The sequence below is a fragment of the Arvicanthis niloticus genome, chromosome 19, assembly GCF_011762505.2.
Source record: "Arvicanthis niloticus isolate mArvNil1 chromosome 19, mArvNil1.pat.X, whole genome shotgun sequence".
NCBI lineage: Eukaryota > Metazoa > Chordata > Mammalia > Rodentia > Muridae > Arvicanthis > Arvicanthis niloticus.
The window spans coordinates 20792225-20816582 of record NC_047676.1 but is presented as its reverse complement, the minus strand read 5'-3'; positions in this window follow the sequence as shown (position 1 = coordinate 20816582).

Below are 24358 nucleotides of genomic sequence, written 5' to 3'. Positions count from 1 at the left end.
GTACCTAATATTTTTATAGAAAAACCATTCATCTAGATTTTCTAGATTTGTCGAGTATAGGCCTTTGTAGTAGGATCTAATGATTTTTTGAATTTCCTTAGTTTCTGTAGTTATGTTTCCTTTTTAATTTCTGATTTTTAAAAATTTGGATACTGTCTCTGTGCCCAGGTTAAGGGTTTATCTCTATTGTTTACTTTGTCAAAAAAAAAAACCAGCTCATAGTTTTGCTGAATCTTTGTATGTTTTTATTTATTTACTCTTCATTGATTTCAGCCCTGAAATTATTTCCTGTTTTCTACTCCTCTTGTGTGTGTTTGTATTTTTTATTTTAGAGCTTTCAGAAGTGCTGTTAAATTGCTGGTGTAAGATCACTCCAATTTCTTTATGAAGGCACTTAGTGCTATGAATTTTCCTCTTAGTCCTACTTTCATTATCTCCCATAAGTCTGGGTATGCTTCATTTTCCTTAAATTCTAAAACATCTTTAATTTCTTTTTTTTTTCCCCTGACCAAGTTATCATTGACTAAAGAGTTTTTCAGCTTCTATGTGTACGTGGGCTTCCTTTTGTTTTTGTTGTCATTGAAGTCCAGCTTTAGTCTCTGGTAATCTGATAGAATACATACTCTTCTCAACACCTCATGCAACTGAAGACCCTCAAACTCGGGAGACCCTTCCTCAAGTCTCAGGAAATCTCAACCACCCAAAAATCACAAGAAACCATACCTGGATGCAATCAGCAGAGGTTTATTGGGGAGTTGGCTAGCCAAGTTCAAAACTGCTTGTCCATGCAGGAACAGAATTTTGACAAAAGGCCAGCAAGCTGAGGGGTTTCTTTTATAGGGAAAGGGAGGAATTTTCGTGCGGTTACACATGATTGGTTGTATTTTCACACGGTTACACATGATTGGTTGCTTTACAAAGTTTGAACACCAACAGGTTGTAACACTGGAAAGACCAAGGGGAGGGTAACCCAGAACAGTGGAACATTTGAGAGGAACCTACCCTAAACGATCATTACCAACTATTTCAGGTAAACTATTTTTCACTTCTTCCGGCTATAGCCCAACCTAGATGGCTTGCATCTTTCTCTGTGGTCAGGAATGTGTCTTCCTACCTTGGGCTTTTCCCACACACAAGTGGGGTCTACTCCCTGAGGCTTGAGGAATGTAATCCAGTAAGTGTCCTCTGATTTAGGGATAATGTCCTTCACCCAGAATGTGTCCAGGGGCAGTGAAAATCTTACATTCAGTCCCGCTTTCTGGAACTTACATTCTTTTGCTCAGGTCTAGGACTAGGGTAAAAAGAAAGCATATATATATATATATATGTATATATGTATATATATATGTATATATATATATATATATATATATATATCTTTATAATTCTTCACTCTACACAACCTTCTCAAAATGACCATATAATGGGACATAAAGCAAGCCTTAACAAATACAAGACGATTGAAATAATACCATGCATTCTATCAAAATGTGACTATCATGGACATATTAATAAGCTTAATTTCTTGCCATTATTCACTATTTGTTTTCATTCTTTAATTGTATATACTGAATGTCTAAACTTGGTTAATTTGCTTATAGCTATTGGGAATAATATAGTGATATAAAACAAAAATGTAGTAAAAGAAAATTAATTGGAGTAAGTCTAAAAAGCCACTCTTCCCATGACATTTGTGTCTTAGTGGAGTACAAAACAACAGATAATAGAAGCATGCAATATATTACTGAAGATCATTTTTCTAACGAATTGTGTGTAGAAAAGACACAGGGTGGAGAGTGTATTCAATTTGATTTAAGAGGGACGATATATCTCCTGATTAAGTTACCATGAAGCTCAACTGTGCAAATTGTGGGAAAATGCCTATGGCATATACACTAATAGAAGACATGAGCTAGCATTTCACAAACTATGAATTTTAAAGCCAATTTAATCTAAACAGAAGCCCATGTTTATGAAGGAAAACATTCTTGCACACATACAGATATGCAAAATATTTATTACCATTCAATAATGAACACAATATATATGGCGAAATAGTCTACCTAAGTTTATTCTAGAAGTTGTAATCTTTCTTACTCAGCAGGAATTAAAACACTCCAATACTGATGCCCTTTTCCATTCACTTTGAAATTTAACATGCTTGTTAACATAATTACTGCTTGTGATCCCAGAAGGCCTCTCTTATTAAATGGTATTAAAATATTCATTGTATTTATTTTCCAATTTACAAGACAAACTACCATTTGAAATCTGTTTATGTACACTAAGTAGTGAAGCAAAAATTAACAAACATGAGGCATATCCATTGTTAGAAAACTCACTAGTTCATTTCTTAAATGGCTTTTAATAAGATTTAATTAAAATCTTCTGCTAATATATATGAAAAAATCAGTGAGCACATACCAGAACTTCAATTTCCATTAATCTATCATCAATTGTCTCCACTAATGATCATGTGTTAAACTCTGAAGTCTCCTACTTTTAAATGTATCATATTTATTAAGAAATATATAAATAATGTAAATACTAAAATACTTTCTCAAATAAAGAGTAATATTTTAATATAACTTATAAATGTAAAGTTCTGATAAAAAGCATCTTATTATAACTGTATACTTAATTCTAAACCCATTAAAAGATAAATCTGTAGAAATAAGCATATTTATGTTGTTATATTGACATACATAAATGCTTTATATACATCCACACCTTGGATTTGAAAGTTTCCTAGGGTTAAGGGAACTTTATTGTAAACTTTTTAAGAGTTTATAATGGTTATTTGCATTGTAGAATATATGTATTTTATAAGCTATATTTAAAATTATAACTGAAGTTACACTCTTTTATCTATGATTAAAAATTATATCAATATGTTTGTGATTTATAAAATGCTAGTAGCTGAACAATGATCTAAATTTATATATATATTTATATATATATAATTATTTATGTATGTATGCTATAAGTCTCATTGTTAAGGTTTCTGTAGGTCACATAGAAGTTACAATTATTAGCAGGGGATGGATAATTAATGAGAAGGTTAGGCTGACTCCATGACAGACTTCAAATTGATAGTTTAAGATACTAGGTCTAAGAACTGTGCAAATTCATGCAAGCCCAAGCAAGTCAGTTACTGGAAGAAAGAACCAACCCACCAACCAAACAACAACAACAAAATGGGATTCTTAAGCAACTGTTTTCAACCACCATACCCAAGGATTGATTCTGAAATGCCAGGAGATAGAGTTAGACAAAGCCCACCAGTACTGGAATTCCCCTAAAATGCTTTAAATCCTGTGAGCTAACTTGGTTGTCTCTTTGTCTTGGTGATGGGAGACCCCAGAATGCTCAACTTCTGAAGAATAAAACACTCTTTGTATTTGCATAGTATTTGAGTCCTGGGTATCATTCTTTGGTGAATCATGGAAGCTTACATTAAGATGCTTAACTCATCAAGTGATTAATCAATAGATGAGTTCATTCTTGAATGGACTATGTTAGGAATTCAATGATGCTAAAACTACCATAACCATTTCATCTCAAGGCTTTGTCTTGACTTGGACCTTTTCACTCTCTCTTTGGTCCATGTAGAGCTAAGGACAGATATGTCTCATTTAATTTGTTCTCCACTAAACTTTTAAATTTTACATTAACTTACAACAAGCTTCTCCAGTTAAACACACAAAAGTTATAAAATATTTAAATATAATTTTGATGTTATAAGACATTGTGCCTTATATTTCACTTACTATAATAAAAAGTTACATTAGAAATATAACACAGTGTAAGTTTGCACACTCATGGCCCGTTGATTTTTCATAAGGAAGCCAGAGATCCACTGGGTAATGGCATCATTAACAAATCATGAGGGTGAAATTAGATGGATTCAAATAGAAGAAATCATCCTTTCTTCCTTATTCCCATGCATAAAACTCAACCCCACGTGAATCAAAGAACTCAACATCATACACTGAGCCTGATAGAAAATAACATGGGCAATAGTCTTCACCTCAATGGCATTGGAAAGGGCTTTTTGAAAAAAAAAAACACACCAATAATACAGACACTAAAAACATTTAAAACTGGGACCTCATGAAACTGAAAAGCTTCTGTATGGTTAAAGATCACTGTCACTAAGACAGAGAAGCAGGTTATATAATGGCAAAATATTTTATCAACTGCACATTTGATAGATGGCTAATACTTAAAATAGATAAAGAATACAATAAAACTTGACATTAAAAAATAAATATTTAAAAATTTAGTACAGATCTAAACAATTCTTAGAAGGAGAAACTCAAACACCTAAGTAGCATTTGAAGAAATGTTCCATGTCCTTAGTCATTAGAGAAATGCAAATCAAAATTACTTTGAGATTTTATATTACACCAGTCAGAATGATTAAGAACAATAAAGCAAATAGCCTCTCATGCTGGTGAGAATGTGGGGTCGGGAGAAAACTCATCCATTACTGATGTGAGTGCAAACTTTTACAGTCACTATGAAAATCAGCATGGTGGTTTCTCAGGAAGATAGAAGTAGATAGTTCTCAACAACTAGCTAAATCACTCTTGGACATTTACCCAAAAGACAGTTTATTCTAAAAAATAAATACTTGATCAAACATTTTCACTTCATTCCACTCAGAAGTCCCAGAAATTGAAAATAACTTAAATATCTACCAATGAATGGAGAAATAAAATATAGTACATTTGCACAATAAACTGTTACTAGGTTATCAAAAGAAAAGGAAAAAAGGAAAGAAATGTAAGAGAGAAAAAACAAACCTTAATATTTGCAGGTAAATGGATGGAACTAGAGAAAAAAACAAAACAAACAAACAAACAAACAAACAAACAAAAACAACCAACCAACCAAGCAAAAAACATCATCCTGAATGAGTTAAGCCAGATTCCAAAAGACATATATGAAATACATTCACTATATTTGGGTGTTAGATCTTATACCATTCATAACAAACCTATATTCAGTAAAACAACTAGCTGATTTATTGAATGAGCAACTACAGAGGAAGGGACAGATCTCCCTAAGCATGGTTAATAGTGTAGCTAGTTACAGATGTGGGAAGAAGGGGAGGAAACAAGAGAATCAAATGAATAGAGAAGCAAGGAAGAGAACACATCAATGAACAGCTAAATCTAAGGGTCTTCTGTGCAGTTGTATGGAACCAAATACAGTAGAAATTTTCAAAACTGTATACAAGGGCAATCTAAATGAAATTACCAAATAACATACAAGAGAGAATCCCCTCCTGGACATTTCTGATCACCAAATGAAGCTTCTAAGACTGAGAATATGTTGTATCTACTCTACTTGTTGGCTAAGGGAGTTCTCTGAGAATTCCCAAATGACAAAGCTGTTGCTAAATCTATTGACTTTTCTTTACTAATTGATTTTAAGACCTTACTGGGAAAACCAGCACCTACACAACTTATCAAACAAGAAAATGTCAAGCTGGTGCCTATGTAGAGCCTTTACTCCTACTAACTAGTACTCATGATACTTGAGGGTATTCTGAATGCCACCAAAGAGGGAGGGTAAACACCAAGACAGTTACCACATTTTTCATCTACATGGTGGCATGTCTGTAAGACATGCCTGGGCAATGGTGTCACAAATCTTGTGGGAATAACTAACACATATCTGAGTTGCCACTATGGCCCACTCCATGTGATGAAAACTATACCTGATATTACTTGTGTTGCCAAAACCTAATACTAGATAGACCAAGGACCTAGGAGAATCCAAATACTACTGTTATTTAAAAGGATCTTCACAATAAATTGATTTCTAAGGACATTTTGATATGCTCAAAATACAGTGCTCTACTAGGCAATTATCAGAGAAGTTTTTAACAGCACAGGGGAACAAATTCAGAGTCCTACACTTAGACATTTTGCAGAGATTTGGACGACTCAGCCCTGAATTTGATTTTTCCATCAGAGCTCAGGGAGGGGTGACTTAATGCTTATGAAACAACGACAGATAGATAGAGCCAGATGAAAATGAGGACACCAAGGAAACAAAGCCTTCTAAACAGAGCAAGAAAAACACACATGTAAACTCATTTGGGAGACTGTGGCTTTGGCAACATTCAAAGAGTCTGCATAAGTTCAACCAGACAGGGTCCTAGAAATAAAAGGGGAAATGGACACATGCCACCACCCAGAAGCCCTTTCTAATAGATAACATTTGGCAAATGAAAGTCTTTTCTTCAAGTGATTCTCACTGGTGAAGGTGAAACACAACACTCTTAAAATGATTTTCCTGTTCCCAGAAATAGATTGCCATCAACAACAACAAGAACAAACAGACAAATAAAAACAAAAACAAAAACCTAACTCAATGACTTCTTTGTAGAGTCTTTGTGCTAAAATATTGAGTCAGAATAATTTGTGTTCCTTTTATTTATAACTTACAGGCCCTTTGCGTATATATTATTACTTCCAGTTTTGTATTTTGATGAAATTTCTCCGTATACAAACATGTGTTTATTCTTTAGTTTTTTCTTCTGTTTGCTTTGTCTTTTTTAATTTGTTTGCTTTTATATCATTTAATTTTATGTATTATTATTATTCTCTAGATGCACTTTTTCATAATAAGATATAGTAAGGGTATTGATCCAGATAGGAGGTATACAATTTAGTGTTCTACTGCTTGGAAGAGACTCTATGACCACAGCAACTCTTATAAAGAGAAACATTTAATTGTGTCTGACTTTACAGTTCAGAGGTATAGTCCATTATCATCATGGTGAGACACATGGTATGATTCAGAAAGAGGATTTGCTAGAAAGGCAGCTGAGAGTTCTAAATCCATATCTAATAGGAGGAAATGAAAGAAACAATGGATCTGGCTTGAGCATTCAAAAGCCAAAGAATACCCCTAGTGACACACTTCCTTCAACAAGCTTACACCCACACAAGCAAGGTCACACCACCTAATCCCTGGCAAGTAGTGCCACTCCTTAAGGACATAGTATTAAAATCTATGAGTCTATGGTGACCATTCTTATTCAAACCACTAATGCAAGGTGGGAAGAAACTGGAAAAATGAATGAAAACTAGTATCAGTATGAAAAAAATTATTTTTAATTTAATTCAGTTTTTTTTTACTCATTCACTTTACATTGTGCTCAGTGTTCCCTTCCTGGTCACCCCCTCACAATCTTTCCACTCCCTTCTCTGAGTGTGTGTTCCCCATCCCCATTTATCCACCCTTAACCCCCCATTCTGGCACTTCAAATCTCTTTGAAGCTAGATGCCTCCTCTCCCCCTGAGGGCAAACAAGGCAGCCCAGCTAGAACATATTCCCTCTTCGGGCAACAATGTTTGGAATAGCCCCTGTTCCAGTTGTTCGGGATCCACACAAAGACTTACTAGCATAGAATATACCCTTTAAAACTGCTGGAACTACCCCAAGGGCTTTCAATTGAGATTCAGTGTGGTTTTTACTCTCACTCTATTGTGTTTACATAGTACCCCACATACTAGTCTCCAGTTATTTGTGTACATATTAGCGTCTGATAACTTAGGAACTTGCTTTACCTGATAAAGCACTAGGAAGGTGGCTCTTTATCTTCATAATATCTTTCAGTGTGAACACTACAGAGTAACAGAGAAATCATTACTATATACTATAACTTTTAATACTGCTAAAAATTAAATATATCATTTACCCAATTAACAAAATATAAGAAAGAAAGTTATAGTCTTTAACACCTATGCTACATGTATACTGGGTGTAATAAAAATGGCAGTTTTATCAATACTTATAAAGACGTTCCAACATGAAAACACCAGGCAGTGACAAATGTAAGTAATGTAAAGAAGCAGATAGCAAATATTCAATGAAACAGATTTTAATTAAATTCATATTAAGATTATTCTCTTTTATATTATATAACTATTGTGAATTTTTATTTATAAGTAGAAACAATACAAAATATATTATGAAAAAGATTATGATAACTGTGTGCTCAGATATACTATTATTTTTGTTTATTTCACATATTGTTAGTTTCTCTTCATGACTGAATACATTTGTAAAAACTGAGTTGAATAATGAGCATCTAAAAATTGTAAAATATTTCCTACATTCTCAAACTTTATCATCTATGACAGTTAACATATTTTCAAATTTGTTTCATATATTATATGTGGTTTGTGCATGGTTTGAGTAGGGGGATTGATGATGTATCCATTGACATGTGCATGGTGAAATGAGAACTTTAAATGTGGTTACTCTGGTGCCAGACACCTTCTGTGTTAATGAATATATATTTTGGGGGTTAATTCTCTCATTGACCTTACATATACTGAGAATGCTAAACTAGCTAGATAGTGAACCTAAGGTTATATTTGTCTGTTTCCCTATACTAGAATTAAAGTACATATCATTAAAATCGATTATATTATTAAAATCTGGGGAACAAACTTGGTGTTCCTGTGCCCTTGGTTTGCACTTTACCAACTAAGACATCTCAGATTATAATTCTCAATTGATAACCTGAAACTCTAGAATATTTTCTTACCCCACTGTCCTGGTAGTATATTAACCTTAAAATATAGACTTATAATGGACTTTATTTTACAAGGAGTCATTAGGTGTGAATGTTACTATTACTGCTAAATATGCAGATGTCAACAAATAGGTAGAATTGGTGTTTAAATATAAAAAAATATAGCTTGATATCACATCAAACACAATCTGAAGACAATTTGTATATCAAAATAAGCCAAATAAGCATATGTAGTAACACATATATATTTTTAAAATATGCAGTAAAATTATATAATTTTGTATTTCTGTATTTATATGTATTGGTACCAGTAATTTAGTGATTAAAACATCAGTCACCATACTTAGAATAAAATTAAGATCATTTTCTTTATATTAGAATTCTCTCCCAGTTGGAATTACTGACCTGGATTTGTTCATTACTATTTATATATTTGGAGATTATGTAGTGAACATCAATTCAGCCCTGTTCTAATACAGGCAAAACAAAATACTTGTAATTTTTATGGTATATATGTTGCTAAAAGATTAATTGAAAAACAAATGATTGCTATGGTGTATATTTTTATCATCTATATGGATGGGATATAATAGTATATGTAGTTGGAAGAAAATAACTATTAGTCTGCAGAATGTATATGTGTGGCAGAAATTTCCCTGCCCAATAGATTTTAAATATTAGTGCATTAAGAGGCCTGTGATTGGACAGGGAAAAGGGAGACAGAGCAAAGATTGGTAGAGAGAGACCCAGGTAGGAGGAAAGAGCTTACATGAAATCCTTCACTCTTACCTGATAACTTCTAAGTGTTGTAAATTAAAAATCTAAACCTTGTTAAACACATAGTGAAATCTTTTTCTTCTCTCATTGAGTTACTGTTGACACACTTCCCCTCTGAGTTCAGATAATGAGTACATAGCAACTATTCTTCACATCTTTTACTTACAAATGATGCTACGTTGCATTACATATAGAATGGAAGCAAACACAATTTCTACTTACTCTTCTTTCTTCACATTACCCTAAGAACATAAACTTTGGGGTTTTTGTTTGTTTGTTTGTTTGTTTTTTGGTTTTCTTTTTTCGAGACAGGGTTTCTGTTTGTACCCCTGGCTGTTCTGGAACTCACATCGACCAGGCTGGCCTCAAACTCAGAAATCCACCTGCCTCTGCCTTCCAAGTTCTGGGATTGAAGGCGTGCTCCACCACTGTCCGGTGAAGACGAACTTTTTAATTTATTTTTTTAATTCTAAAAAAATAGTTTCCTGAATTAACTTTACTACCACAATTAATATATTTATATTCTTCCTTTGAGATTTCTATGAAAACAATTTGGACTTAGTTTCTTCAAATCATTTCTACAATCCTTTGAGAATCACAGTACTAGAAAGCTTTCATCAGGTCTTCGAATAAATCAATCTTTTCAGAATCACAAATATTGTCTCATTTGGAAAACCCCTGGTAAATCCATGCTTGAGCCCTCATTTGACTTAAGATCTAAACTAACTTTATGTCCAGACTGTAGAGATCTATTGACCTTTCAAATTCACTTGATATTCTCATTCATTCATCTTGCTAATTACTACACATCCTTCTGACAAGTTAAATTGGAAAGTCTAGAGCTCAGTCATACAGTAACATTAGTAAACTGGTTTCATGTATTTTAGCATTGGCCATCATGTGCAATCAAGTGATTACAACTTGGTGCTAAAGAGTGCTCAGTCTGTTCCTTTTGGTCTTTATCCTGCCATCATATCCATTTGAAAGACAATAGTAGCTTTAGAAGGTCAATGATAGCTATTCGTCATTTTTTTTCTTTGTTCATTATCTTTATAACCTGAATTTAATGCCCCTGGTAGTTGTTATTATTAATATTGACATATTTTTATATGCTCATTAAATATATTTGATTATGTTTACTCCAAATTCACCCACTTACTCTTTCATAATATGATTGCCACCCCTAACACATGCCTAATTTCACATTATCTTTTTTTATAAGCCATCAAATCCTCTTTATGCAGCCCATATAGTTGTGGGTTTGGAGCTGCTGGAGCATTTGCAATGGAATACATTTGAAACAAACTGGTTCTTCCTCTTCCAAACAACATGGATGTTCAAACATACATAACGTAGCAGTGGGATTTTATGATGTCTCTGCCTTAATAACAGAATGTGGGTTCACAATCAAGCTAATGCTAGTTGTGGGGCAGAGGTCTTGTAATGATAGAGGTATTATTTCACCATCATCACTCCTAATTCCTCTTACAGTCTTTCTGTCCCCACTTCTGCTATTGTGGATAACTTTGTTGAGGGTGTGTTGTACAGGTTCCCACTTATGACTGAATACTGCAGAGAAACCAAGTATTCGATCAGTTGTGAGTGTCTGGGTTAACTACCATGCATCAAAACAGTAACCTCCTGATGAGATCCAAGAGTTGCATTAATCTATAGGTCCAGAGAAATAAATTCAATAGTAGCATGGGACTAGGAGTGAGCTCCTTCTGTTTTCAAATAAACTACTTCAGGTGTATAAACATGTGCATAACTTCAAAGAGTGAAAATGTAATTTGTCTACTTATTTTCTATAGTGATTTTAACAGATATAGTTGGCAAAATGATTTGAAAATAAAAGAGAAATTGTCTTTGTATGGTACCTTTTAATCTTTCACTATCCTTTTGTTATCTTTATTTCTTCTATATGGAAATTTACTTTTTCCCTTTTTTTTCTGTATGATAACACTTCTGTTTGATTTCCCTTCCCCCACAATCTAGAAAATGTGATATTCTTTTTTATTGATGTATAGGTACAAACTTTGTAGTTTGTTTTCAACATTGCTTGCTTATCGGATTTTTAATTAATGAAAGTATAGAAATGAACCCATATGTATCGAGAGGTAATTTTTATTCTAAGATGTAGACATGAAAGACCTATTTCTGTATTTATAGTTAAGATTAGTCACTAGGTTTACATATTTTACAGTGATCAAAGTTTTGTGGCTCTGAATGTACCCCAGGGATTGATCCTAGGTGAAAGAATATATATGTAGAGTAGGAAAATAATGATTGATAAATCCATGTCAGCTTTGTTTGGCTGGATATCTCGGTGACTTACCATTGAGGGTGTGTAAGAGCATTGTAAGTCTGTTTACTATGCCTATTAATAGCATTAAGAATGAGAAGTATTTTGACAGTCATATCACTAGGATCCCTGTCAGGATAGTCATCTGACTGAGCACTGTCACAAAGCTGCAGCACGTTCACATGAAAGACAGATAGACAAATCAAAGGTTTTTTTTTAAAAATGTTTGAAGAAGCCAAAATAGAATAATGTATCAAATTTCTGAAATCTCTCTATTCATTAATGTCAGTAAATATATCAAATATCACATAGATTATTACAGTTTTAAATAAAATTGAAGAAATAAAGTTGGCTTCTTGTTTTGGCATTTTTGTCCCTTACTATCTGATATTTACTATCAAATTAATTTCAGATTGAATAATATTCCTTTTTTCTGTCACTCCTCAAGACAAATTATTTCTTAGAGATGTATCGATTCAATCACTTCTAAGAACAATTTTTTATATATGTCATGAAGCAAAGATTAAGGGTCTGTAGGACCCTAAGGGGACAGAGAAGTGACAACATTTATATAAAACCCTATACTACTGTCAGTTCCTTACTAAATATAAATCCAGGTAATATTTTACCCTGTTACATTTGTTGATTAAGAAAATTGTAAAACTTTTAGGAAATCCCAGAGTCTGCTTATAAACTTAATAGCAGAATGTTACCAACTAGAGCACAAGAAATTTACTTTCACAATGACACTGAACCTTTACTCAGTGTAAATTGTGGCTTGCTCTTTAACTGCAAAGCTACCTTATGTCGAGTTTCATATCTGCAAGATCAGTGAGGCTCATTGTGATGTCTGCAGATAAAAATAACCTATTTGGTCAATATTTTAAGTAATTTCTGAAAACATAATTTGTATATGGTGTCTAGCTAGAGGACATGTAACTCAGGTACACAGAGTATAAAATAGGTAACATAATTTTAAAAGGAGGTGGATGTAGGTACAGGATTTGAACAGCTCCTGAATTAAATATATGAGGCCCTATGTCAGATTCCCCACATATTAAAAATTATTATGATGATAAAAAATGAATTTAGTTATTTGACCTCATCTAATCTCCAATGTTAAAAACTAAATTTTTGGTGTTTTTAATTTTTCTTTTTCTAAGTATCCAATAAGTTTTTAAAATCTTTTCAGGTTCTAGTTTGGTACATGTGATGTAGCATATTAAACTAATACCTACCTTATTCTGTTATTTATTTAAATAAAAAGTTATAGATATTATCCTTCAAAGATTATTTTGGCATATAACAAACATTGAATACATAATAATCATAAACCCATAACATATCAATAGTATTTCCATTATTTTCAATGTGATCCTATGTCTAATATAATTTCTACCATTTGATCTTGATTCTGAAGTATTTTTATATAAGAGAAAGGAAAAGATTAAAATGCTGTGTTGAACTCATTAATATTAATAAAGACTTTTTATCTTGTTATCTTTATACAGCACATATGAAACAAAAAACACACACCACACACACACACACACAGAGAGAGAGAGAGAGAGAGAGAGAGAGAGAGAGAGAGAGAGAGAGAGAGAGAGAGAGAGAGAGAAACACCCTTTCCTGGTGAGTAGTTTGAATGTGTCTGTTTTTCCTTGTCAACTTCAGTTCATTCCCAGGTTTAGCACTACAGTGCCTACATGTAATACTTTTATTTAAAAATCTTCTCAATTAATTAAATGTATTTAAATATAATAAAAAAGCTTTGAACTCAGTACAATAATAAAATAATTATTTTCTGAAGTAAAAACAGGAGAAATATCTAAGATAAAATAATTAATTGGAAAGAAAATTAGCAATCATACAGAACGGGTGTAGTGCAGCCATGATTTCCATGGAAATAGTATAGTAACTGTTTTAATGCTAGAAACAAAAGCATCTCTGACATTGTTAGGCAAGTGCAAAATGGTTCTCTGCTCACTGAAGGACAATTTTGTTGTGGGAGTCAACAAATAACATTGTGTGCTTCCCTTTACTCTTGATAATATTTGTTGATTTTTTATTTATAGTCATGTTATTATGAAGTAACAAGGGCTTTATTTTATATATATATATATATATATATATATATATAATATAATATATTATATATAATAAAATATAATATATATAATAAAATATTATATATATTTAAATAATGTACTACTGTATTCCTGGTAAAGTGCCTAAAAACATGTTCTCTGATAATTACATTGTGTGTGTGTGTGTGTATCACTTGATGTGCTGGAGGTGGGGCTCGGATGAAGGATTAGTGGGAGGTGACAACCAGGTGAGGAGGAAATGCGTGATGGGATACTGGAAGGAGAGTAAGACCTGATAGTGAGCTGTAAAGTCAATAAATAATTCTTTTTTTAATAAAAGAAGAATTCTTTCACATATAGGGTCTGGTATTCAAATTCCTATTATCAGTGTTAGTGACAAGTGCCCTATGCACTGAGACATTTTGTTCATTGTCCCAAAAATATTACATTCAAGAGGCAATCATCTCAATTGAATGAGTGTATGCTTGAATTGTATAAAAGATAATCATTTTGTAAGTCTGTACTTCTGTGTCTTGCTTATACAATCTATAATTGTAGTAGAAATTTGTGAAAGGAAGACAGTGATATTGTATTCCAAATTACCGAGAATAGACAAATATGATTGTATTCCAAATTACCGAGAATAGACAAATATGATAAATAGAGATTTGCAGAGCTTATTATCAAATAAGTATATATATATATATATATATATATATATATATATATATATATAACCATATAAACTGGAGACAGTTTCTATATCATATGAAAACATCAGTTTGATAAACTTTTTTAACTTAAATATACTTATGTGTATTAAAGAATGGACAAAATAGTATTGAAATATCTATCCAATGACAAGCAGAACATTGTTTCTGATTACTCTGAACACTTCCTAAATGAAACATTTTAACTGTTTATATATATGTTTGTACATGTGACAGTTCTCTTTTTTCCTATAATGGAAGATCTCTGAAAACAGATTAATTTTTTTTGTTTTGAGATTGAGTAAATTGGAATGTTGTGAAAAAATTTATCTAAACTGTTTGATTAAACAAATGACAAAAAATATTTATAAAGAAGGAAAGTGAAACTATACCTAATATTAAGATAATAAATGAGGGCCTGTGAGATGATTCAGTGGATGAGAGTACTTGCTGCATTTCTAGAGGTCCTATGTTCATTTCTCAGGGATCATATGCTATGGCAGGTTACACCCTTCTGTAACTCCAATTCCTGAAAATCTCATGCCATCTTCTGAACAAGTAAGTCATAGTACTCATACATGATGAGTTGCTTGACATGCACACAGGCAAATATATATATATATATCACATAAAAGAAAAAATATATAATACTCCACATGTACTATATAAATATCAAAATGTTATTATGTATCAGTTACTTGTACTTATATAATATGTACTTTCCAGCGTTTCTTATTTGAGTATAAATAATTTGCAAAACAAATATTTTTGCTATAGTTATTAATAATGTAGCCTTTAAAATACCTTTGTGAAAGTTTATCTTTGAAATTGTAGGTTAATGCAAACGCAATTCTTGACTTAAATATACTAGGCATTTTGACTGAAATACTTGTCATGAGTAAATAAATTTTGTAAGATTTTAATATTTCTACACTTTACAATCTCTTCTTTGTGAGTAGTATTTCCTATCAGTAAAATACTAGGTAACTGGAGTCTTGAGATTGCATGATTACTTTCTGACCAAATGAATCTTAGGCATCAAAGAATTTGGGTGACTTTATGCCAGGATTGGGCCTATTTCATTTTCTGTACTAAAAGTACCTGTTCAAATTTCTCAATTCATTTATGCTACATTAATGCATTTTACATTGGCAACTTTTCAAAGTTTTGATAGTGACCATTAGTTAATTAATTAATTAATTAATTAAAATAAACAAGCTTGTTTTGTTCTTTTTGTTATTCATTTTGTATAGTTGGGGTTAGTTTTCTTTCCAATAATGTCTTCTTTTGAACAAGAGATTTTTTTACATCATTTCAGTTAAGTATCACTTTTTGTGTACATAGAATAGCAATATTTTTGTATTTGGAGATGTTCTAATTGAATATTTATCAAAATTTTAAGAACTATGCTATCAAATTATAGAATATGTCATTTTTTTGTTTGCAATATTATAAACTAATTTAATTCTTGAGATTTTAAGAGAAAATTCAAAACATTTTGAAGTAATATTTGTAAAAGTAATTTCTTTTTTTATTAGATATTTTATTTATACTTCAGATGCCATCCCTTTTCCCCATTCCCCCCTCCTTAGAAAACCCCTATCCCATGCCCCCTTTTCCTTTTTGCATTTATACATTTTTTTTTAAAAATGTTAATCATAGGCTTTATAAGTTTGGTATTGTTCAATCAGAGGTGTAACCCACGACCCAACCTAGATATAACAACTATTTTTGGCTGGTGGAGATACATGAACATCTGCCTCCCTGTCTCCCACCTCTTTCTCTCTTTCACCACCTAATTTCTCCTCTCTTTCTTCTTCTCCTCTTCTTACTCCTTTTCTTCCTCTCAGTACTTCTCCCACCTTAGCTCCTCCTACACATCACCCTTCCTGTTAAAATAAAACTTTTCTCTCAAAATACAATTAGAGCGTAATTATGCCAATTTGTACCTGTGAGGTACAAGATAGTCCTAATACCCAGTCCATCCTTTTGTTGACTAACCAGCACCTCTGTCATCTATCCTAACTAAAACATTTAGTTCTGAACCTAGCTTTAGGATGAATGTCAGCTGACGACCATCCACTCAAATCTTTTCTCTTAAGGTAAATAGCTATAAGTTTTCAACCCCGTCAGAAATCCAGAATGACTGAGTTAACTATAATTGTGGGAAGCACAAAGCATAGCTTCTAAAACTTAGCCAATTTATAGAGACCTCTGAACACCTGGACACTCGCTCTACTTCAAAACGTTGGAGCATCTGTTCTTCTGCCTTCTGGCCCAGGATCATCTGACAGACCTTAGTGCTGCAGAATTATTAAGGGCTGATTACTCTGTCTAGGCAGATATAATCAGTCGACTATAAAGTGTGTCCTTTTCTGGACAGTAATTTGTCTGTAGAAGGAAAGTGGCAATTCTTGCCTAGTGGCTGTCTCACCACAACTGGAGTAACTCCAAGGATGCTCAATTTCTTCTTAGAATTCAATATAGGAAGCTGTCCGGAGCAGACAGGTCTCTAATGAAAATGAACATTAATACTGAAATGTTTGCCATGTCAATTCTAAGGATTTCTGATGTTTTGAAAACCAGCTATCCATGTAAGGTAATCTGGACTGTTGCCTGTTAACTCCACTCAGCTATTTCTAAATAAAACATAGAGAACACCCTTATAATAAACTCCAAGCCATAAATTTGCTATAGTCCCTTAACTCACAGGCTGACCATCTCAAATCACTTAAAAAAGTTAAAGAAGGACTGGGTCTAAGCTTTGTATTCCTAAATGTGTTATACTGGTACAATGCCTATGAGAGTAACAATATTCATTTCACTCTTATATCACTAAGAAGCTCATGCCAATGAAAACCTTAAAATTTGTAATCAAAGTAAATTGGTGCCATTTAAGAATTTATATCTTCATCTTGATATTAATTATAAAGTTTTCTACTAATAGGTTATGGCTATGCAATTAACCCCTAGCTAATCCTCTCTATTCCTACAAAACCACTATTTTTCCCTAGAGAGACAGCCCAACATTTACCACCTTAGTCCCCAAGCCCAGGGAATAGGGGCACTGACTCTTCATTAGCTTCTTCAAGCTGATTATGGGCATTGAGATATTAGAAGAGGAGTGGGGGGAAGAACAAATTGACAATCCTCTGGTGCTGTGTCTTCACTGCCTCCAGATGGAGTTCCCGGACCTCAGAAGTTTGAGCAGGTCTGCCCAGCTTGCTTGTTGAGTAGATACACCAAGGCTAATTATTCTGCAATATACAATTCTCAAAACAAATTTTAGTATCAAGAAATTTTTTTTTTAAAGAGGGCTGACATTTTATTAAGAATGTTGGTTCTAACCAGTTTTCTATTTTTTCCCCTCTTTTATTGGATATAATATTTACATTTCAAATTTTATCCTCTTACCGCATTTCCCTCACCACCCAGGAATCCCTTACCCCATCCCCCCTCCTCCTGCTTCTATGAGGGTGTTTACCCACCTACCCCCAGCCCCCCTCCCCACCCTCAGATTCCCCCCCTCAGTGCTCAGCCTTCAAGGTACCCATGACCTTGTCTCCCACCTATGCCCAACAAGGCCATCCTCCCCTACATATACAGCTGGAGTCATGTGTCTCTCCATATGTGCTCCTAGGCTGGTGGTTTAGACCCTGGGGAGCTCTGGCTGGTTGGTATTGTTGCTCTCCTCATGGGGCCACCAACACTTTTAGCTCCTTCAGTCTTCTCTCTAGCTTCTCCATTGGGAAACCCTTGATCAGATCAGTGGTTAGCTGTGAGCATCTGCCTCTGAATATGTCAGACTCTGGCAGACTTCTAAGGAGACAGCTATATCGGGCTCTTGCCAGCATGCACTTCCTGACATCTACATCAGCATCTACTTTTGGTGACTGTACATGAGATGGAGACCCAGGTGGAATAGTCTCCAGACTGCCCCTCCTTCAGTTTCTGTCACACACTTTGTCTCCATATTTTCTCCCTTGAGTATTTTGTTTGTAAGTAGGACTGAGGCATCCACACTTGGTCTTCCTTCTTCATAAGCTTCATGTGGTCTGTGAGTTGAATCTTGGCTATTTCAAGCTTTTAGGCTAATATTCGCTTATCAGTGAGTAAATACCATGTGTGTTCTTTTGTGATTGGGTTATCTCACATAGGAATATATTTTCTAGTTCCATCCATTTACCTAAGAATTTATCAAATTCATTATTTTTAATAGCTGAGTAATACTCCATTGTGTAAATGCACCACATTTTTGTATCTATTCCTCTGTTGAAGGACATCTGGGTTCTTTCCAAATTCTGGCTATTATAAATAAGGCTGCTATGAACATAGTGGAGCTTATGGCCTTGTTATATGTTGGAGCATCTTCTGGGTATATGCCCAGGAGTGGTATAGCTGGGTCCTTAGGTAATGATATGTAAAATTTTCTGAGAAACCATCAGACAGATTTGCAGAGTGTTTGTACCAGCTTGCAATCCCACCAATAATGGAGGAGTGTTCCTCTTTCTCCACATCCTCCCCAGTAGCTACTATCACCTGAGGTTTTATCTTAGCCATTCTGACTGATATGAGGTGGTATCTCAGGGTTGTTTTGATTTGCATTTCCCTGATGACTAAGGATGTTGAGCATCTCTTAAGGTGCTTCTCGGCCATTCGAGGTTCCTCAGTTGAGAATTCTTTGTTTAGCTCTCTACCCCATTTCTAATAGGGTTATTTGGTTGTCTGGAGTCTAATTTCTTGAGTTCTGTGTATATATTGGATATTAGCCCTCTATTGGATGTAGGGTTGGTAATGATCTTTTCCCAATCTGTTGGTTGGTTTTTTTTGTTTTGTTTTTTTTTTGTTGTTGTTTTTTTGTTTTTTTTTATTGACAGTGTCCTTTGCCTTACAGAAGCTTTGCAATTTTGAGGTCCCATTTGTCAATTTTTGATCTTAAAGCATAAACCATTGGTGTTCTGTTCAGGAACTTTTCGCCTGTGCAAAGGTATTCGAGGGTCTTCCCCAACTTCTCTTCTATTAGTTTCAGTGTATCTGGTTTTATGTGAAGGTCCTTTATCCACTTAGACTTGAGCTTTGTACAAAGAGATAAGAATGGATCCATTTGCATTCTTCTACATGCTGACCTTCAGTTGAGCCAGCACCATTTGTTGAAAATGCTGTCCTTTTTCCACTGGATGGTTTTAGCTCCTTTGTCAAAGATCAAGTGATCATAGGTGTATGGGTTCATTTCTGGATCTTCAATTCTATTCCATTGATCTTCCTGCCTGTCTCTGTAATAATACTATGCAGTTTTTATCACTATTGCTCAGTAGTACAGTTTGAGGACAGGGATGGTGATTCCCCCAGAAGTTCTTTTATTGTTCAGAATAGTTCTTACTATTCTGGGGTTTTTGTTATTCCAAATGGATTTGCAAATTGCTCTTTCTATCTCTATGAAGAATGATTTTGGAATTTTGATGGGGATTGTATTGAATCTGTAGATTGCTTTTGGGAAGATGTTCATTTTTACTAAATTAATCCTGCCAATCCAGGAGCATGGGAGATATTTCTATCTTCTGAGATCTTTGATTTCTTTCTTCAGAGACTTGAAGTTCTTGCCATACAGATCTTTTACTTGCTTGGTTAGATTCACTCCAACATATTTTATATTGTTTGTAACTATTGTGAAGAGTGTCATTTCGCTAAATTCGTTCTCAGCCTGTTTAGCCTTTGAATAAAGGAAGACTACTGATTTATTTGAGTTGATTTTTATATCCAGCCACTTTGCTGAAGTTTTTTTAATCAGGTTTAGGAGTTCTTTGGTGGAAGTTTTAGGGTCATTTATGTATACTATCATATCATAGGCAAGTGCATGGGCACTTGATTTTTTTTTCTTTGAGTTTGTTTATGTAGTGGATTACATTCATGGATTTTAGAATAGTGAACCATCCCAGCATTCCTGGGATAAATCCTACTTGATCAAGATGGATGATTTTTTTTTTTTTTTTGATGTGTTCTTCGATTTGTTTTGCAGGAATTTTATTGACTATTTTTGAATCAATATTCATAAGAGCGATGGGTCTGTAGTTCTCTTACTTTTTTGGTTCTTTGTGAGGTATGAGCGTATTTGTAGCTTCATAGAATAAATTGGGTAGTGTTGCTTCTGTTTCTATTCTGTGGAATAGTGTGAAGAGAATCAGTATTACATCTTCCTGGAATGTATGATAAAATTCTGCACTAAAACCATCTTGTCCCGGACATTTTTGGTGGGGAGAATTTTAATGAAGGCTTCTATTTCTTTGAGGGTTATGAGACTGTTTAGATGGTTTATCTGTTCATGACTCAATTTTGGTACCTGGTATTTGTCTAGAAAATTATCCATTTCATCTAGATTTTCCATTTTTTTGAGTATATGCCTTTGTAGTAGGATCTGGTGATTTTTTAATTTCCTCAGTTTCTGTTGTTATGTCTCCCTTTTCAGTTCTAATTTTATTAATTTGGATACTGTCTCTGTGCCCTTTGTTTAGTCTGGCTAAGGGTTTATCTATCTTGTTGATTTTCTCAAAGAACCAGCTCCTGGTTTTGTTGATATTTTGTATAGTTCTTTTTGTTTCAACTTCGTTGATTTCAGCCCTGGGTTTGATTATTTCCTGTCATCTACTCCTCTTGGGTATATTTACTTCTTTTTGTTCTAATGCTTTCAGGTGTGCTGTCAAGTTGTTAGTGTATGCTGTCTTCACTCTCTTTTTGTAGGCACTTAGAGCTATGAGTTTTCCTCTTACTACTGCTTTCATGGAGTCCCACAAGCTTTGGTATGATGTGTCCTCATTTTCACTAAATTCTAAAAAGTCTTTAATTTTTTTTTTTATTTCTTCCTTGACCAAGTCATTATTGAGTAGAGCATTGTTCAGTTTCCAAATATATGTGTTTGTTTTTGTTATTATTAAAGACCAGCCTTAGTCCATGGTGGTCTGATAGGGTGTAAGGGATTATTCCAATCTTTTTGTATCTTCTCAGGCCTGTTTTGTGACCAATTATATGGTCTATTTTAGAGAAAGTACCATGAGGTGCTGAGAAAAAGGTACATTCTTTTGTTTTAGGATGAAATGTTCTACAGATATCAGTTAAATCCATTTGGTTCATAACTTCTGTTAGTTTCATTGTGTCTCTGTTTAGTTTCTGTTTCCATGATCTGTACATTGCTGAGAGTGGGGTGTTAAAATCCCCCACTATTATTGTGTAAGTTGCAATGTATACCTTGAGCTTTAGTAAAGTTTCTTTTATGTATGTGGGTGCCCTTGCATTTGGGGCATAGATGTTCAGAACTGAGAGTTCATCTTGACACATTTTTACTTTGATGAGTATTAAGTGTCCTTCTTTTTCTTTTTTGATTACTTTTGGTTAAAAATTGATTTTATTAGATATTAGAATTGCTACTTCAGCTTGTTCCTTGGGACCATTTGTTTGGAAGATTGTTTTCCATCCTTTTATTCTGAGGTAGTATCTGTCTTTTTCACAGAGGTGCGATTCCTGTATGCAACAAAATTCTGGGTCCTGTTTATGTATCCAGTCTGATATTCTATGTCTTTTTATTGGAGAATTGAGTCTATTGATATTAAGAGATATTAAGGAAAAATTATTGTTGCTTCCTGTTATTTTTGTTATTAAAGGTGAAATTATGTTTGTGTAACTATATTTTGTGTGGTTGTTTGAAGATTTCTTTCCTGCTTTTTCTAGGTTGTAGCTTCCTGCCTTGTGTTGGAGTTTTCCATCAATTATCCTTTGAAGAGCTAGATTTGTGGGAAAGTATTGTGTTAATTTGGTTTTTGTCATGGAATATTTTGGTTTCTCCATCAATAATGATTGACAGTTTTGCTGGGTATAGTAGTCTGGGCTGACATTTATGTTCTTTTAGGGTCTGTATGATATCAGTCCAGGATCTTCTGGCTTTTATGGTCTCTGGTGAGAAGTCTGGTGTAATTCTTATAGGTCTGCCTTTATATGTTACTTTGCCTTTTTCCCTTACTGCTTTTAGTATTTTTTCTTTGTTTTGTACATTTGATGTTTTGACTATTATGTGGCGGGAAGTATTTCTTTTCTGGTCTAAACTATTTGGAGTTCTGTAGGCTTCTTGTATATTTATGGACGTCTTTCTGTAGGTTAGTAACGTTTTCCTCCATAATTTTGTTGAAGATATTTACTGGCCCTTTACATTGGGAGTCTTCCCCCTCATCTATTCCTAATATCCTTAGGTTTGGCCTTCTCATTGTGTCCTGGATTTCCTGGATGTTTTGGGTTAGGAGCTTTTTGCATTTTGCATTTTCTTTGACAGTTGTGTCAATGTTTTCCACGTATCATCTGCATCTGAGATTCTCTTCTATCTCTCTCTCTCTCTCTCTCTCTCTTTTTTTTTTTTTTTTTTTTTTTTTTTTTTTTTTTTTTTTTGGTGATGCTTGCATTTATGACCCCTGGTCTTTTTCCTAGGTTTTCTATCTCTAGGGTATTCTCCCTTTGAGATTTCTTTATTGTTTCTACTTTCATTTTTAGATCCTGGACAGTTTTGTTTTTTTTTTTTTTTTTAATTCCTTCACCTGTTTGGTTGTGTTTTCTTGCAATTTTTAAGGGATTTTTGTGTTTTCTCTTTAAGTGCTTCTACCTGTTTACCTGTGTTCTCCTCAAATTTTTTGAGAATGTTATTTATGTCCTTCTTAAAGTCTTCTATCATCATCATGAGAATTGATTTTAATTCTGAATCCTGTTCTTTTGGTGTAAGGGGATGTTCAGAGCTTGCTATGGGGGAAGAACTGCGTTGATGATGCCAAGTAATTTTGGTTTCTGTTGCTTACATTCTTGTGCTTGCTTTTTGCCATGTGGTTAACTCTAGTGCTACCTACACTCACTGTCTCTGACTGAAGCCTGTCTTTCCAGTTATCTTGCTTGTGTCAGCACTCCTCAGGGTCCAGATGTCCCTATGATCCTATGATCCTGAACTCCAGCTACTCTGAGTACAGTGGCTCCTCCAGGATATCTCAGGATATATGGTGTCTCCATTGCAGCAGACCACATAGCTGTCCACTGCTCTGTGTGCAGTGTCTCCTATAGGATGTCTCAAGATAAGGTGTCTTCATGGGTGCAGACCAGCGAGGTGTCTTTTGCTTTGAGTGTAGTGGCTTCTCTAGGATGTCTCAGGATATAGGTGCCCACTGCTCTAAGTGCAGTGGCTCCTCTAGGATGTCTAGGAATATGGTGTCTTCACAAGAGCAAACCAGTTGGGTGTCTGCCCCAGCCACAAGGACCAGGTGAGGGAGAAATACAGTTTCTAAGAAGCTTTTACTCTTAAAGAATAACCACAGTGACTTTCTTATTCTGGCAATGTGGAACATTGAAACCTATGCAAACAGTGTCAACAACACAGAAACCATGTGTTTGAGTGCCATAGTTCCTTAGAGATACTTCTCATTAAACTCTCATAGTTGATTAGCTTGGTCTTTTGCAGGACTTGTACGAGAAACCACAGCCTCAATGAGTTTGTGAGTGTTTGTATCCTCTTAAGTCTAGTATTCACTACTATATTTTCATATTTGTATTATAAGCCACTGACTCTTCCATAATGTTCTATGGGCACTTGGGAGAGGGTAGGTGTGATATAGATATCCTGGTTATGACTGAATACTCCACAAACATGTATTTCCTTTAACTTCACCAGTTTAGTTTCTATGTTAGCTACAATCTACTGCACAATAAAATTTCTCTGAAGAAGTGAGACCTGTACTAACCATAGGAATAGACGGAGATCCTCAAAGAAAGATTGGATTCTCTGTCAGTATAGCAAAATAATAGTACTAGATTTGATCCTGAGTCCTATGAAGAGCCTAGCAATAGTTCTTGGTCATATTTACAGTATGATACATTTCATCCCATAGAGTGGATCTTAAAT